The sequence below is a fragment of the Oryzias latipes genome, chromosome 13 (genome assembly GCF_053564925.1).
Source record: "Oryzias latipes strain Hd-rR chromosome 13, Olatipes_Hd-rR_3.1".
NCBI lineage: Eukaryota > Metazoa > Chordata > Actinopteri > Beloniformes > Adrianichthyidae > Oryzias > Oryzias latipes.
This window is the reverse complement of record NC_136249.1, coordinates 11,838,736-11,853,467: the sequence shown is the minus strand read 5'-3', so window position 1 is coordinate 11,853,467 and position 14,732 is coordinate 11,838,736. Positions and strand designations below refer to the sequence as shown.

The 14,732-nt window shown below is 38.4% G+C and overlaps 1 protein-coding gene and 1 long non-coding RNA gene across 5 annotated transcripts in view; one reads left to right on the top strand and one right to left on the bottom strand.

Moving 5' to 3' along the window:
- zbbx (zinc finger, B-box domain containing) overlaps positions 1 to 2,108 on the bottom strand; it is a 56,295-nt gene extending 54,187 nt beyond the window's left edge. For 2 of the 4 annotated variants that reach the window (XM_020708419.3, XM_078929621.1), the window contains exon 1: positions 1,944 to 2,107. The gene's annotated coding sequence lies outside the window, so the exon portion shown is untranslated. Of the gene's footprint in view, positions 1 to 1,943 lie in introns of all 4 variants that reach the window. The other 2 variants (XM_020708420.3, XM_011482848.4) reach the window with 2 other exon arrangements.
- The window catches only part of LOC110016249 (uncharacterized), a 75,229-nt gene extending 62,136 nt beyond the window's left edge, over positions 1 to 13,093 (top strand). Inside the window, exons 3-4 of the long non-coding RNA XR_002291565.3 lie at positions 11,998 to 12,240; positions 12,636 to 13,093. This is a non-coding gene — a long non-coding RNA (uncharacterized LOC110016249). The remainder of the gene's footprint in view (positions 1 to 11,997; positions 12,241 to 12,635) is intronic.
- Positions 13,094 to 14,732: the final 1,639 nt, after the last annotated feature.

The window sequence follows — 14,732 nt, the reverse complement described above, 5'->3', positions numbered from 1 at the left end:
ATCAATATTTTATGAAGACTATTTAGGAATCTACTGTGATATAAAAAAGACAAATTGGATGGTTAATAAAAAAAAGTTAAAATTTTTTTTTTCACAGTTAAAATTGTTTTATTGTACGATGGATTTTTGCAGGACCAGTTTACAAACTTTTTTCTTTTAATTCCGACTTTTAAGTCATAAATTTACAAGAAAAAAAGTAATAAAATAACGAGGAAAAAACACCAAAGTTGTCTGGCTGTTTATCAGAGCCATGCTTGAAGATGAAAGATGTGGACGTTTTGTGAAGCTTTATTTAGGTTTCAAAAACAAAGAAATTCTGAACCTTTTGGCGACTCAAAATCAGATTATTGTCAGTGTAGCCGGCTTTCCGGGGTTCGGTGCCGGTAAATCTGAGTTTCATATGTAAAATAAAGAGCTCAGAGACACATTTGGGTGAAAAGGACCAATCTTTTATTTTCCTTCTTATTCTCATACCCAGAAATCCATTTTTCTCACTACGTCATCAACCTGTCATGCGCAGAAGACCAATGTGTGAACTGTATACACCCCTCCTCCAGATGATACGTCCCGTTTCAACATAGAACAACAAAGATGAATGAAAATAGTCTGTTATATTAGCAGAAGAACGTCGAAAATGCCAGAAAGTGCTCCTCCTCATATGGAATTATCACACAAACGTGGAGATCTGGTTTTTTGATGGAGAAAGAAAGGATTGACAGCTGCAGGCATACAGATGTCTTCATCAACGGGCTGCAGAGATCATGTGAACCACCAAGCAATAAATAAAACAATAATAAATCGTAAATCAAACAAATGAGCTTCAAAACATTTGTAACGTGATCAATAAACATTCAACTTACCTGTTCAATTGAGTTTAGTTGGTGCAATGCAATGCATTGTGGTCTATATCTAGAGAGCATCCATGCTCACTGTTTTTTTTTTTTTTTTTTCCCGCAGACACAGACAGGAAATTTCTGGGGGCACTGGATTTTGGAATTGTGGATTTGAACCACAAAATGAGAAACACACTATATGGTGCACTAAGTACAGTAGTGAGTAGTGAAGGAATTCTTCTAGAATCCAGAAAAGGCTGCAAGAAAGGGTGATGCACTTTTTATACCACTGTCATTAGGAGGGAGCTTCAGGTGTGGAAGACAGGGAGACTTAGGAAATGCATTTTCCCCAGAGCTGGTAAAGTCAAAGCGCCCCCTGCAGCACAAAGCCTTAAACGCACAAACGTCATGGACAACCACAAAACGCGAATTCCCTCCAACTGCAGTAGCATGTTTATTTTAGTTTTTTGGTCATGTATTTATTTTAAATGGATTTAAACCAAAAACATTAAGGAAAACTGTCACATTTTTAATGATGAGAATTAATCTCTTGAATTTTGAAAACAGCTAAAATGATTTAGTGATACTCTCTTCTCTGCGGCTGCATTTTGTGTCACCTGTCCTGTTTTTCTTTTCTGTTATCAAATGTTTTCTTTAAAAAACATAAGCAGAGTTAATGTTGAGCAGATGATGATGCAAAGCCCCAAATCCCAGGTTTCCATTATCAAACCCACTCTCTAAAAATTAACATCATAAAAAAATAGCTGTTCTGTTCTTTATTGTGAGATTAGGCAGATTTAACCTAAAAAAAAAAAACAACCGAAGACTTTTATTGTAATTGTTGTGTGCCATTTAATCACTCCGCTACTTTAAAATAGCCGCTGGTGGGCAACATATAAAGCCCATAGGTAGTTTAAGTAACATTTACTTGTAAATTAGAAAGTACATGAGCAGCCGTACAAATGGATTTAAATTATTTTTACTCTGTGTGGTTGCCATATAGTGGCAGCGCGGACATGATGCGGACGTCATTGCATCTAATTAATTACTTAAACGGAAACTTCTCTTGTTTTTTCGACTTACAAATAGAGTATTTTAGGAATAACTTACCTGAATACTTCAAAAGTATTCTTACTTAACCGGATGGTTCACCTTTGCTTTTCTATATTCCAAAATACTTCGTAATGTCTCCTCTAAAGAGTATAAAAGACACTTTAGAGGCTGTCGGTACTTCTGTTGTGATGTCATCACCATGGCAACCCGTGGCTCTCGCGATACTCCGCAGACAAGTTTATGGAGTTAGTGTTGGAGTTTTGTGTTTGCGGGCATTTCTGCATCTCTTAAAGAGTCTTGAATTTTTAATTACGGATTATTGCACAAAGGCTTTGTAAATTTGGGGGGATAAACATCTAAATCAAAGGCATCAAATTCCCTTTCCGCCATAATAATCGTCAGCAGAGGGAATATCCTTCCAATTATCATGCCTGCAGCGTTAAAATGAAGCATTGATTAACGCTTTGAACTGTTGTTTGTTTCTTTTTGTTTATTTATTTAGCTTTTCCGGACACTTTAGATTTAGTCATCAGATAAAACTCTCTTGATATTTAATGTAGCAAAGCTTTAAAGATCAGAGACGGGATTATTCCTCATTAAAGCCCCAAGAGCGCATGTGTGGGAATGATCAAATTGGGTTTGCGCGTTCATCTGCCTTCAAGTGACTTCATTTATTAATATCACTGTGAAATCATACGTTTAGTGTAAGCATTTGTCTAGGTATTTAAAAGAAAGTTAATTTTTAAACGGTAAATTTAAAAACAGGCCTACTCCTTTTTTTTCTTATTTGAAATAGAAGTTAAACCGTCTTGAATATAAATTTAGTATATTAGATTTCCTTTTTACCTTATAATGAAATAAACCCACAGGGCCTTAATCCAAATGGTATTTTTTAAAATAAATTATAATCAATTTATTTTATTTTCAAAGCACTTTTTTAATGGTGTAGGTCAATTTAATTAAGTTTGCCACAAACAGATTTATCTGGTTGGATAAACCGTTTAGTAGATAAATCAATTAATCGTTGTACCCCTAAAAGATGGGTTTGGCTGGTAAAAGCTGTAACCTTTTTTTACAGGGCATTCAGAATAATCAGTCTATATCAAAGCAAAACAGTTTCCAGGTCAGGGAAATTACAAAGACAAACAGTTTGACTGATAAAATGAGCTCATCTCTTTTCCTGCTGCGCAAATTCAAGGTTAAAAGTTGTATATATTTTTTGGCTTCAGGAATTATTGCAAACTCATTCCAAAATATAAATCCCCATAATAAAGACCAATGTGCGGATAAATATTAAACACATTATCTTTATTGTGGATCAAAATGAAATAAATACTGTTGTTTTTATTTCTTTATTTTCTTTTATGTCATTAAAAGCTAATTATCAAAAAATTTACATGGTTTGACTAAAAAATATGCTGCAAAAAATATGCTTAGTGTTTTTGTCTTCATTCAAATGCTAAGGCATTCAGGTGCATTTGTTTTACAGCTGTCAGGAACTCAGGAGGCCAATTGTTTTAAATGTAAAAGATTTGACTGTCTTTGCCTGATAAGGGATTTCAGCTGCACAGCACGCTGAGGCAACCTATGTGGTATTTTAGTTAACAGTGGGGGGGATAAACAAGCCTTCGAGTCACAGATTGGCAGGCTCTTCTTTCACACCACAGTGGCTTCACATATGTCAACGTTTTCTCTGATATGTGCACTAATACGTTCCAACATCTTTGCAGTTGGTGGCTTTTAAACTGTCTTCCACAGTTCCTCCGCGCCATTTAAGATCAAACCAGTTTGGGTTTTGTATTCAACAACTAAAAAAAGTGATGGTTCCAAAAGGACTGGCCCCACGTTTACTGACATTTTTGTGTCCTTACTTCCTATACAGCAGCGTTTCTGCACATCACACTGCGGTACAGCTCAGTAAGCACAGCCCTGTCATAAATCCTGTCCATGCCTTCCCTGTGTCTGTCTCTTCCAACATTGTTGGCATATGACCTATTGCTCCTGCCATCAGCCAAGTGTTGGAGTATGACTTATCAAGCACGCCTCTGTGTGTGTGTGGATGTGTGTGTGTGTGTTGATGGTCATTTAAGGGTTGTGACCCTCCAGCTGGTTTCTGTCTGAGTTACTAAACAGTTTCTCCCTCCTTCCCTCGTTTTCCCTCAGCTCGGTAAAGACGTGCGGTGGCATACCGATGAGTGGGGCGGCTGAGGAGAGGAGAAAGGGATGAGCAGTTCAGAAATGGACCAGAGTGGTAGGGCATCGTGAGAGGCCAGAGGGCACATGGAGGAGCAACATTAGAGCAAGAACAAGAGAGCCACACAATGTGTATGATGAAACAGCGGAGCGGTCATAGGAGAAGGACAAGCATAGTACAGTCATGTGTCAATCCTTTTGAAATTATTGGAACCCAATGAATATTTGGCAGTACTGAATGACAGTTGCTGTGTTTGACCGTAAAAATGATTAATACATTAATAATAGGACTTTGGTAAAAGTTTAAGCAACAGGTGTTGGCACCGGAACAACCTCATTTATTGGTTCTACAGGACTATAAGGATATATATATATATACTTATATAGCGCCTTTCTTCCTACAAGGACAAAGCGTTTATAGTCATGGACTCATTCACCCAGTCACACACACAGTCACACACATTCACACACTGGTGGCGGCTCCGCTGCCAAACACAGGCGCCTACCTACCATCAGAGGCAAGGTGGGGTTCAGTGTCTTGCCCAATGACACTTGGACTCATGGGCGTGCAAGGGCGTGCAAGGTGGGAATCGAACCTGCAAATTACGATCATGGGATGACCGCCCTACCGCTGCACCACGGCCACCCCTTGGGGCACAGACTGCAGAAAGGTGGAATAAAATATGTTCAATGTGGGTCTCGATCGCGTGGCCAGACTGAAAAAAAAATCATGCGGCTCTGATATTGTTTTGGGGGCCGAACCAAACATAAAGGCGGGCCAGATCTGGCCCGTAGTCTGCCCACCCCTGGTCTGGTTAATACTAATGTAGGCTCAATTTGCAGGCGACTGCACTATGAGCGTACAACTCCAGTTGCCGATGATGTTGTCTGCAGGTGTCACATTCCCCAGCAATCGGGGTGATTCCGCTCTAATGGCCCCTGGACCAATGCAACTACAAATCGCTTTAAAATATAAATCTGTAACACTGGCGCCAACCTATAACCGCCAGGAGCAAAAAGGGGTTCCCTGTCTTGCTCAAAAGCACTTCAACACATAGGTAGGCAAGGCGGGAATCAAACCTCTAATAGTCCATTCAGAGGTTGACCGCTCTACATCAACAACATTTTATAGAGACGTGCATCACTGAGAAAAAAGTTTGAACCTTCATAAATGCACTGAAAAGTGGCCATGTTACAGACAGATCATGACATGAGACATAACTGTGTTTTGTTTAGATATACAATAACAAATAAAAAGCAAAAAGGATAATGGTGAATTTATTGCATAAAGGTAGTTTTTATTTATTTAGTTGTTTGTTTGTTTGTTTGTTTGTTTGCTTGTTTATGAAGATGCCCCAGTGGTCTTTCATTTAGGCTCAAGCTGATTTCAGAACTTCAAATCCAAGGAAAACTGGTGGAGCTGGTAAAGCATGTCAACCTGCAAAGTGGACTAGTCAAAATATTTTCATCTGCAATACCAAAATCAAATTAGGGTTCTGTTTGGAGCAGGTGTTACATGTATTTGCTGGACTTTTTTTTGACTGTACAGTTTTGATTGGGATGGTACCATCGAAACCAACAGCTAAATAAAGTTAAAGAGAAATAAAATCTGGACATGTGCTTGGTTTGACTCCTCCAGCTGATTTTACCAAGAGAAAAGTTGCAGGAACTGATAAACATAATGCATTGCATATTACATCTTCTACACAAGAGAGAAAAGCCTGAGGCTTCTTCAGCTCTTCTGCAACAATGATTGCTCCAGGAGGTTAGTTAAGCAACTGTAACCTTTTTCAAGGAAACGCAATTTCCCGTCCGGACTGTTAGAGTACTATTCCTATTTCCATTGAATTTAAATGCTGGGAACAATAAGAATCAGGCCATCAAGCCAGTGAGCTCAGACTGAAACGACTCAGAATGAAGAACAGGGTTGAAGTGCTTATGTGGTTTCAGACTTATTGCATCAAAAGTCCTGAACATTTCAACCATCACTCACAGGAACATTCTGTCTTTTAAAGATTGTAGTTTTTAAAAAAAAAAGATTATTTAACTACAACAGATTTTGTCACAAAAAAATAAAGCTGGAATCTTAAAGGAAGTTCAATCTGGCTACTTTGATGAGACCTTAGAAAACACTTTTATTTCAGTTCAGTTTCAGTTTCTTTTATTTTGAAACACAAACACAAATGAAAAATCAAAACAGTGGCTTAAAAGACATAAGACAACACAGTGCGCTTCAAAATGAGTGGGTTGAAGAGAAATCTTGTCTGATCCCACCCCTTTTTACAACACCTGATGATGCGCATATTTCAATTTACAGGTATGTACAAAACATTCATGGTACAATTTTTGCATTGCAACTGTACAAAGTGACTTTTTTTATCGCTTCTTATAAAGACCTATTAGTGACTTCTTGTAGGTTATTTTGAATACATGTAAACTTTTGCTTTGTTTTAAACCTTCATCTAATCCATTCCATAAATCCACACCACAATTAGATATACACATTTTCTCTTTTGTTGTGCGAATGCACTGCTTTTTGAAATTCAGTTGTTTTCTTAGATTGTAACTCCCGTCTCTGTCTGTGAACATTTGCTGTATTGGAAGTTAGTTGTATTTGGCTTTATATGTGATGAGAGCTGTTTTCAGTTTCACTAGATCCCATAGTTTCAATAAACCTGACTTTAAAAATACAGCGTTTGTATGTGTCCCATAATCCACTTATTGAACAATTTAAACAGCTTTTTTTGTAAGATATACAAGCACTTTAGATTTGTTTTTGAAGTATTTCCCCAAACTTCTACACTGTACCGTAAATATGGTAGTATTATAAATGAATGCATTTGTAAACGGGCTTTGTGAGTGAGTGTATGGCGCGTTTTTGCCAACACTGCTATGCTTTTAGCAAGTTTAGCTCTGACCTGCTTTATTTCTGGTTTCCAGTTTATTTTGTGGTCCATAATTACTCCAAGAAACTTGATTTCAGTCACTCTTTCCAGAACATGATTATCAATGGGAAATTTTATTTCTAAATCTGCAGGAATGTGGCGATTTCCAAAAAGAATGAATTTAGTTTTGTTAACACTGAGTAACAGTTTATTTTTGTCCAACCATTGTTTTAGTTTCCCTATTTCTGTATTTACTGTTTTTTCAATTTCCCTGAAATTCTCCCCTGTACAGACTATACTTGTGTTGTCGGCATATAAAAAGTATTTGAGTGTATTTGATACCAAGTGTGTGTATGTCATTAATGAAAAGGATAAACAGTGTGGGACCTAATATTAACTCTTGTGGATCTCCACAGCTTAAATTTAGCAGGGATGATTTACAGTCATCCAGTTGAGTATTTGAGTTCTTTTACCCTCTAGTTATTTATAGGGTGTTACCCAGAGAGAATCCCTCTGGTTTTTTTAATATTATAGACTTAAAATAAAAGTAGATCCCTTTGTTTTTAGTTTAATGCATTGTCATGAGTTACTGCTTTAATTAGAATCTCATTAGAAATCTCTGCATTTGTTCCATCAGAGTGCCACATTTAATGGAACAAGTACTGAGACAGATCCACTAACTGAAAAGGATCAAAAGGTGCTTAGATACTTGTGTGCACATATCAAGATCTGGAGCCGTTTGTTTTGTTTTTTTTTTTTTTCATTTGAGGAAAACCATGGCAACCTATGGTGTTCAAAGTGATAGTGTCCTTTCGGTGGATGAGACATCAGACAGTTTTCTCTGCCCTTGATCATCAATCAGGGTTTTACCTGCCAAGACTAAGAAATTTTTTGAAATAGTTGTGCTTGGTCACATCATCAGGTCATACCAACGGTAAGAATTAGAATCAGAATCAGAATTACTTTATTGATCCCGCACGTGGGATATTTGTTCGTTACCATAGCAACTGACAGCTTTGTAAACATAAGAGAGAAAAAAGAATAAGAATAACATAAAACATTAAAAATGTAGCATAAATGCCATCAATAAGGTGGTATAATTTTAAAAGCTATTTACAGACAGAGCAGGTAAAAAGATTTGCAAAAGAAATGTGCAAAAAAAGGAAAAATGTGCAAAGGTTATCTGTTGCATTGTGAGTTATTGTACAGGGTTGTTGTATTGTATGAAGGATTTCCAGTACCGGGCAGTTTTGGAGTGAAGCTGTCTGAGCCTCCTAGAGAAGGAGCTCTGCTGTTTGTCCAAAACCGGGTGGAGAGGACGGTCTAAGTTGTCCATGATGGATAAGATCTTGTTCAGTGACCTCCTCTCCATCGATGCTTCATCAGAAACTAAAACATGAACATGAAAGCAGGTTTTTTAGCGCACCGGACTATGATTAGGTAAGTCAAAATAAGAATTCAGTTATGAATTCTGCTCATGTTGTTTCAGCCATGACATGATGTCAACAGATTGTAGTTTGAGTTTTCGAAAAGGAGGCATGAACTCCTCTAAAAAGTGCAAGGATGTTCATAACAAAAGCAGAACACAACAGCCAACTTCAGTTTACAATAGTGCATACTATTATTTAAAAGCGGAAAATTAGAAATTTTCAGAAACCCTGAAAGTGAAATAAAAATTATCCTGCACAAAATGGCAGGATTATGTAGGAGCACTCACTAAACTATTCTATATAAAAACACACAACACTGAGAAAGGGTCTAATTAATGATCAATAAATAGTTATAAAGTGATATACCAGGTGATCTTTGGGTCCTGCTTTTAAAGCATCCTTATCGTTGATTTTCCCACCATACCTAACTGAGGAATCCTGAGCTGGTCAATCATCTGGGTGGGAGACAGATAAGGTGTGTCATGCTGCTAACACCAAGTGAGCTTTTCCTTTTGGACTCTAATTTTTGTCAATCAATAAAACGCTTTTTCTCAGTGAAGAACAATATTTAAACTAATTACATTTCCTGAGAGGCAAAAAAGAAATTTCAACATGAATTACAACTGTGCTTCTAATGGCAAAAATGTATTTTTTTTACACAAGTTATAAAAGATTTTCCCAAATAAACAGAAAAAAGGAAAGTCCCTTTTTTTATGACTTTAAAACCCAGGCATCAGGCTTTAATGTCCCATTCCGATATAAATCTTGTTTTTGGTGTTTTTAGCAAGTTCCTTTGGCATTTTTCTCACGATGGAAAGCATATCTAAAGAAAATTAGGCTCAAAATTGCAACACTAAGTATTTCTTTATACAAATTATTGTGAATCAGGAGCAGACACAAAAAAAAGCTGTTTGAAAAGCCTTAGAACGTAGAACCTACTGACATGCCATAAGGTCCCTGCTCCGCTCCATTTGGATGCATCCACTTGCAGACAAATAGATCCATGTGTGTCTTGGTTTTCCTGTCAAACAGATGGGGGCAGTGAAGTGGTGGCAGGCTTACTCTACGCCGATGGTCTCACCCACAACATGTCATTCAGAGATGAATTTCTAATAAACCACTGCTGCTCTGTAGAAACTATGTCCTAGAAAACAACAGTTTTTGTATTTTGACAACAAAAAACTGTATAATCACCATTGAAAGACTACTGGGAACGCTTTTACAATAAATCAAAAGATGATTGGAGCAGGTCATAAACTCATCTAAGCACAGAAATTCAAAAACTTGTATCCATGTAGATTTAATATACCGGTACTTTTCTCTCAAATAACCATTATGATCTTCCAAGCATGGGGCAAATAGACACCTGCAGAGGGATCCTCAAAAACATGATAGTTAGCTCTTTGAAAAGAGCTCAAAATTGACTCAAATTTACTAAAAAAGGGTGATCATTTGATCTGAAAAGACTTGAAATGTAAAGGATAACAGATATGTATCGAAAAACCGAAGAAAAAGTCCTGAGATTAGCAGCCGTATCGGTTGAAAACCGCAGATATGAACACGATTATGTTTGTAAAAAGGTATGAAATCAATCATTAAGTAAAAAATCGATTTCTGGCAAACTTATTTAGATACTCTTCCTGTTGTTCTCTCAACTGCCTTTTTATGTACATGTGATGCAAACAAGAAAACGTCTAATGACAAGCTCGCTTTTACCAAGTCAGTTATAACTGACAATTGCAACTGGCTGAAGGTGAACCAGAGTGAAGGATGCATGTTGTGTGCACTAAACACATTGAATTCATTTAGGTAAAATAATTGGACTGTATCATATCGCCACAAAGTTACCGTATTTTCCGGACTATAAGTCGCACCGGAGTATAAGTCGCACCAGCCCAAAAATGCATTATAAAGTAGAAAAAAACACAGATAAGTCGCACTGGACTATAAGTCGCATTTTAACTTTCACAACCTTATATGACACAATCATAGCAGACTGTTTATCTAATAATTTCACAGTAATTTTTTCTCAAACTTATTTATTTATTCTTTTCATGAAGCATCATTGGCCAACTATTACTCTGTTTTCATCCTGTATTTGTAGAAACAGTTTTCACTTTTATTGCATTTCTGAATCTATGAAATCATTGGAAAATAGAATATTATGTTGTTAGCCTTCAAGATCTTACTGTAAAAAAAAGTTTGCTGATTCTCTGAGTCACTTAACATCCTCTTAACACTTCACATACCTCATACATCAAATTGACCCAGGAACATCATCTCTGTTCCTCACAAATGAACATAACAGGAGGGTTAACAATGTATTTATTTCAATTTATTTCTAATATAAGTCGCTGCGGAGTATAAGTCGCACCCCTTGCCAAACTATGAAAAAAAGTGCGACTTATAGTCCGGAAAATACGGTAGTTCATTCTTGTATGTTTCGATATGTGGTCCATACATTGAGATGCATATTGAATTGTGTAAAAGGGAAAGACCCAAATCACATAAACCTGAATTTCAATTACAAGACTCGTAGAACCAGTCAGTACACACTCATTTGTCATTTGTTTCCCTGATCAGAGCTGTTTTAGTGACAAGAGGAGGATCTGCTCAATGGGCCAGGTGGTCACAGTGTTATAGCTGCACCAGGGCCAGACAGCCAAGTGCCGAGAATGAGATTCAGTGCGATCATTATAAGCCACACTGGGATGGGAAGTATGGACAAGAATACTTATTCAGGTCCTTGGCACTATCGGGGCAGTCTAACCCACACACCTCACCATCCTTTAACCGTTTGGCAGGTAGTCCCACAAGGTTATCTGATGGCTATGCAAGAGCAGAGCTTGTCAGATATAGATGCCAATAATGACAATATAGAATGCAGAAATTAATGGAGCTAAAGACCAGAACAAAGAACAAAAAGACATTTCCGTCATGAAAACATGTTAAAGTGGGATTTTGTGAGCAAAGAACAAGTGAAAGGGAGGAAAAACGGGCAAAGAAGACAATTTATCTTCGCGCAAAACTGACAAGAAGACGACATAAAAGGCAGATTGAGTTTCGGCGATGGAAAGTCAAAGAGGGGACAGCGAGAGCTGTAGCTTTGGCGAAGCAAGCTGCCATGGTGCTTGCGGGATATCAAGGTGTCAATAAGTGATGGCTGGTCATTGCGTGTCATTGAGAAAGAGACAGAGAGGTAATGAGAGCTGCTGTGGAGCTGAGAGAGGCCAGAGGCCTGGATGCAAAGGCCAAGTGAAAAATTGAGAGGCTCAGTGCGGAAAGGAAAGGGAGACGGATGGGTATAAGAGATGACAGTGCAAAAGGGCAAGAAGGGAGAGGAACACAGAGGAATGCACGTGAGAGGCTCTCCATCATGTGGAGTAGCACAAGCTGGTCTTTCTATGTCACGCCCCAGACAGGCTCTCACACAGCAGCACGTCGAGTGGAGACTGACACCTCAACCGAGGTTCAGGTAAGTGGATGATCACAGTTATCTGGATCATGAGTGTCTCTGGTGGCAAGCAGTTGTTACAATCTGATGTAATAATTAACAGAGTTGTCGTTCACCTTTCGGCATATGACCTTTCATTTATCGCACAGGTGCTCTGGCAGAATTTTTTACAATGGATGCCCTTCTTGACACAACCCTGTATTTTCTCCGGGCTGGGGACCGGCATAGGGCGGACCTAGACTTCGCCCCCCCCCCCCCCCCCATGTGGCTACATGGTTAGGATAAAGCTCATCGCACCCCCTGAGAATTAAACCCTGGTTTGCCCCGTTCCAGTTCAACACACAACCAACTGAGCTATCCAGCCACATCAAATATTAAGTAAGAGTGAAGAGGTAAGGTAGAAACTGTGTAGAAGAAAGAAAGTGTAAAATATCAACAAATAATGACAAACTTCTTCTATTGCTTCTTATATTTCATTACATCTAACTCCAGAAAAGCGTGGCTGAGACTGTTGCATGCAAATCTGGGTCAGACTTGATATTTCATAACCAAGGGAACAAGTTGGTTCTGTTTGATCACATCTGCTTATTGTTCTGCCACAGATCATGGAAACAAATGGCATTGTGAACGAGATTTACAGCCAACAATGCCTCTCCTATCCCTTAGCGATTGTAAAACGATGCACACGATTGTAGAGTTAAAATAAAAATCTATTACCTATCAGTTTTTTCACCTTCCTTTTTTCTTGATCAATCTTTTGCACCCTTTTTCCTTCCTCTGTTTTCAGAGACACAACTTTGCAGACGTGCATCAAGTCTCACATCATTGGCTGCACCTCTACTGCCACCTCTGGGTTATCGGTGGAAAACGAGATGGACGAATGTCAAAGAACTCCACAGCCTGAGCTTAAAAAAATGAGGGCTGGAGCTTTGCATGGTGGGATGGGAGCACTATTCATTCTTAGGAGAAATCTTTGTTTTGGGGGAATTTAATTTTTTAACTCTCCTCCTGATATAAAACTATGGTTCAATCATGGTGATGTGCAACAGACCCGTATGAAGATTAGGAGGCAAGGGAAAAAAGTGTGTAACTCCATCATAAATAAGAATAAAGTCCCATGCCATCAGCAGGAGACCGCTGCCTGATGATTTGTATGTAATATGGCTATATCTACATGTGCAGAGAAAATATTTGAGTGATTCGCTTGTTTTTGTTTCTTGTATTAAAGCTAAAATCTACCAGGGATTTTATTTGAAACTTTACAATGCAGTCACTGCAGAGATACATAAACACATCCGCCTGCGTCTTCTTCGCCTGAATTTGAACCCAAATCACATAGAGCTTTAGCTTATAGCGCAGCTCATGGATTAATGTAAAGACTCAAAGCGGGGAAGAACAGCTTACCTGGCTGGCTTTAAAGATTTGGAATCCCGCTGGTCGTACCTCTGATGCTCAAGTTTACAAATTATATTTGTTTAGTTCCTATACAAATAAAAAAATAAAACTGCAATGTGTGACATCAAGTAAGACCTGCTTAATGAAGGAATCAGCTTAGACTCAGGGGGTTATTCTTTGACTATTCCTGAGCGCTTTTTTCCAGTTGTTGCTTTAGTCGTTTAAAAAAGTCAAATTTATTCAGAAATCTAACATTCATCAGGTTTTTCAAACTTGTTAAATTCCACTCTGATCCTCTTTTGATATATTTAAAGTGTTCCCAGTGGTCTTTAATTATTATAATGCTGTTTTTGGCCAAAATCTAAAAAAAACTTGTGTTGTCTTCTAGGACTATATCTATGAAGACTCTCATTCCTCCAAGTTGATTCCATCATAGTAGTAGGTTTAAGGGCCATCATCTGGACTTAGTTTTTAAAGTTAGAAGACGTTTCACCTCTTATCCTAGAGGCTTTGTCAATTCTGAACTAGCTGGTAAAAGAGCTGGTATATATACATGAGCACATATGTACCAGCTCTTTTACCAGCTAAGGACGTAGTTTCTGCGAAGCTGCAGGAATTTGTGAATAATCTGACTCCGAGTTGTGGTCGAAACTGATGGCACAGAGCAACCCCACCACCCCCTTTTTACTCCCTGTTGCTGAGAGCTCTCTGTTTACATGCTCTACAGCTAGTTTACAGCCTCTCACAGCCCCAAATTAACTTTACCAGTACAACAAAAATGGCGAGCAATATTGGAGCTATCCAGCTGTACAGTTTCGAGCCCGATTCCAGCTCAGACAAAGAAAACTATGACGTACATGGATCTATTTGTCTCCAAGTATATGGATCAGAATGTAGGAGGAATGTCACAAATACACCTTTTCAAAAATGCATTTTTTGTTGAGATCATATTAAAAACATAAAAACACAATTTTAATCGGAATTGGTCTGTCATGGCTCGCTATAGGCGAGTCAGACCCAGGCGCTGGAACCCGGAAGGAAGTAGTAAGATGGTATAAGATGGTATAAGACTGAGTAAGATGGTAAGTAATTGATTTTATATTATTTGGAGTTGCTTGAGATCTTGGCGTGGCTGGAGGCTGAGATCTTGACATGGCTGAAGCCTGGAGAGCGACAGGTGATGTCGCTGGAGGTACCTATGGCTCGTGGCTTGGCCGGAGGTCAGAGTTGGCTCGTGGCGTAGCTTGAGGGTTCTTGGAATTCTGTGAGGTTCCTCGGCTCCGGTAAACAGGAGACTCAGGTGTCCACTCGTGGTATGAAAGACCTGAAGGCGAGGCATAAAAAACCGTTAGACGAGAATCAGAATCAGAATCAGAAAGCCTTTATTGTCATTGTTACACAAGAAACTTGTGACAACGAGATTACCGGTGCTCTCCAGCTGCTTAAACAATAAAAATAGATAATCTTGTAAAACACAATAAAATTGTGT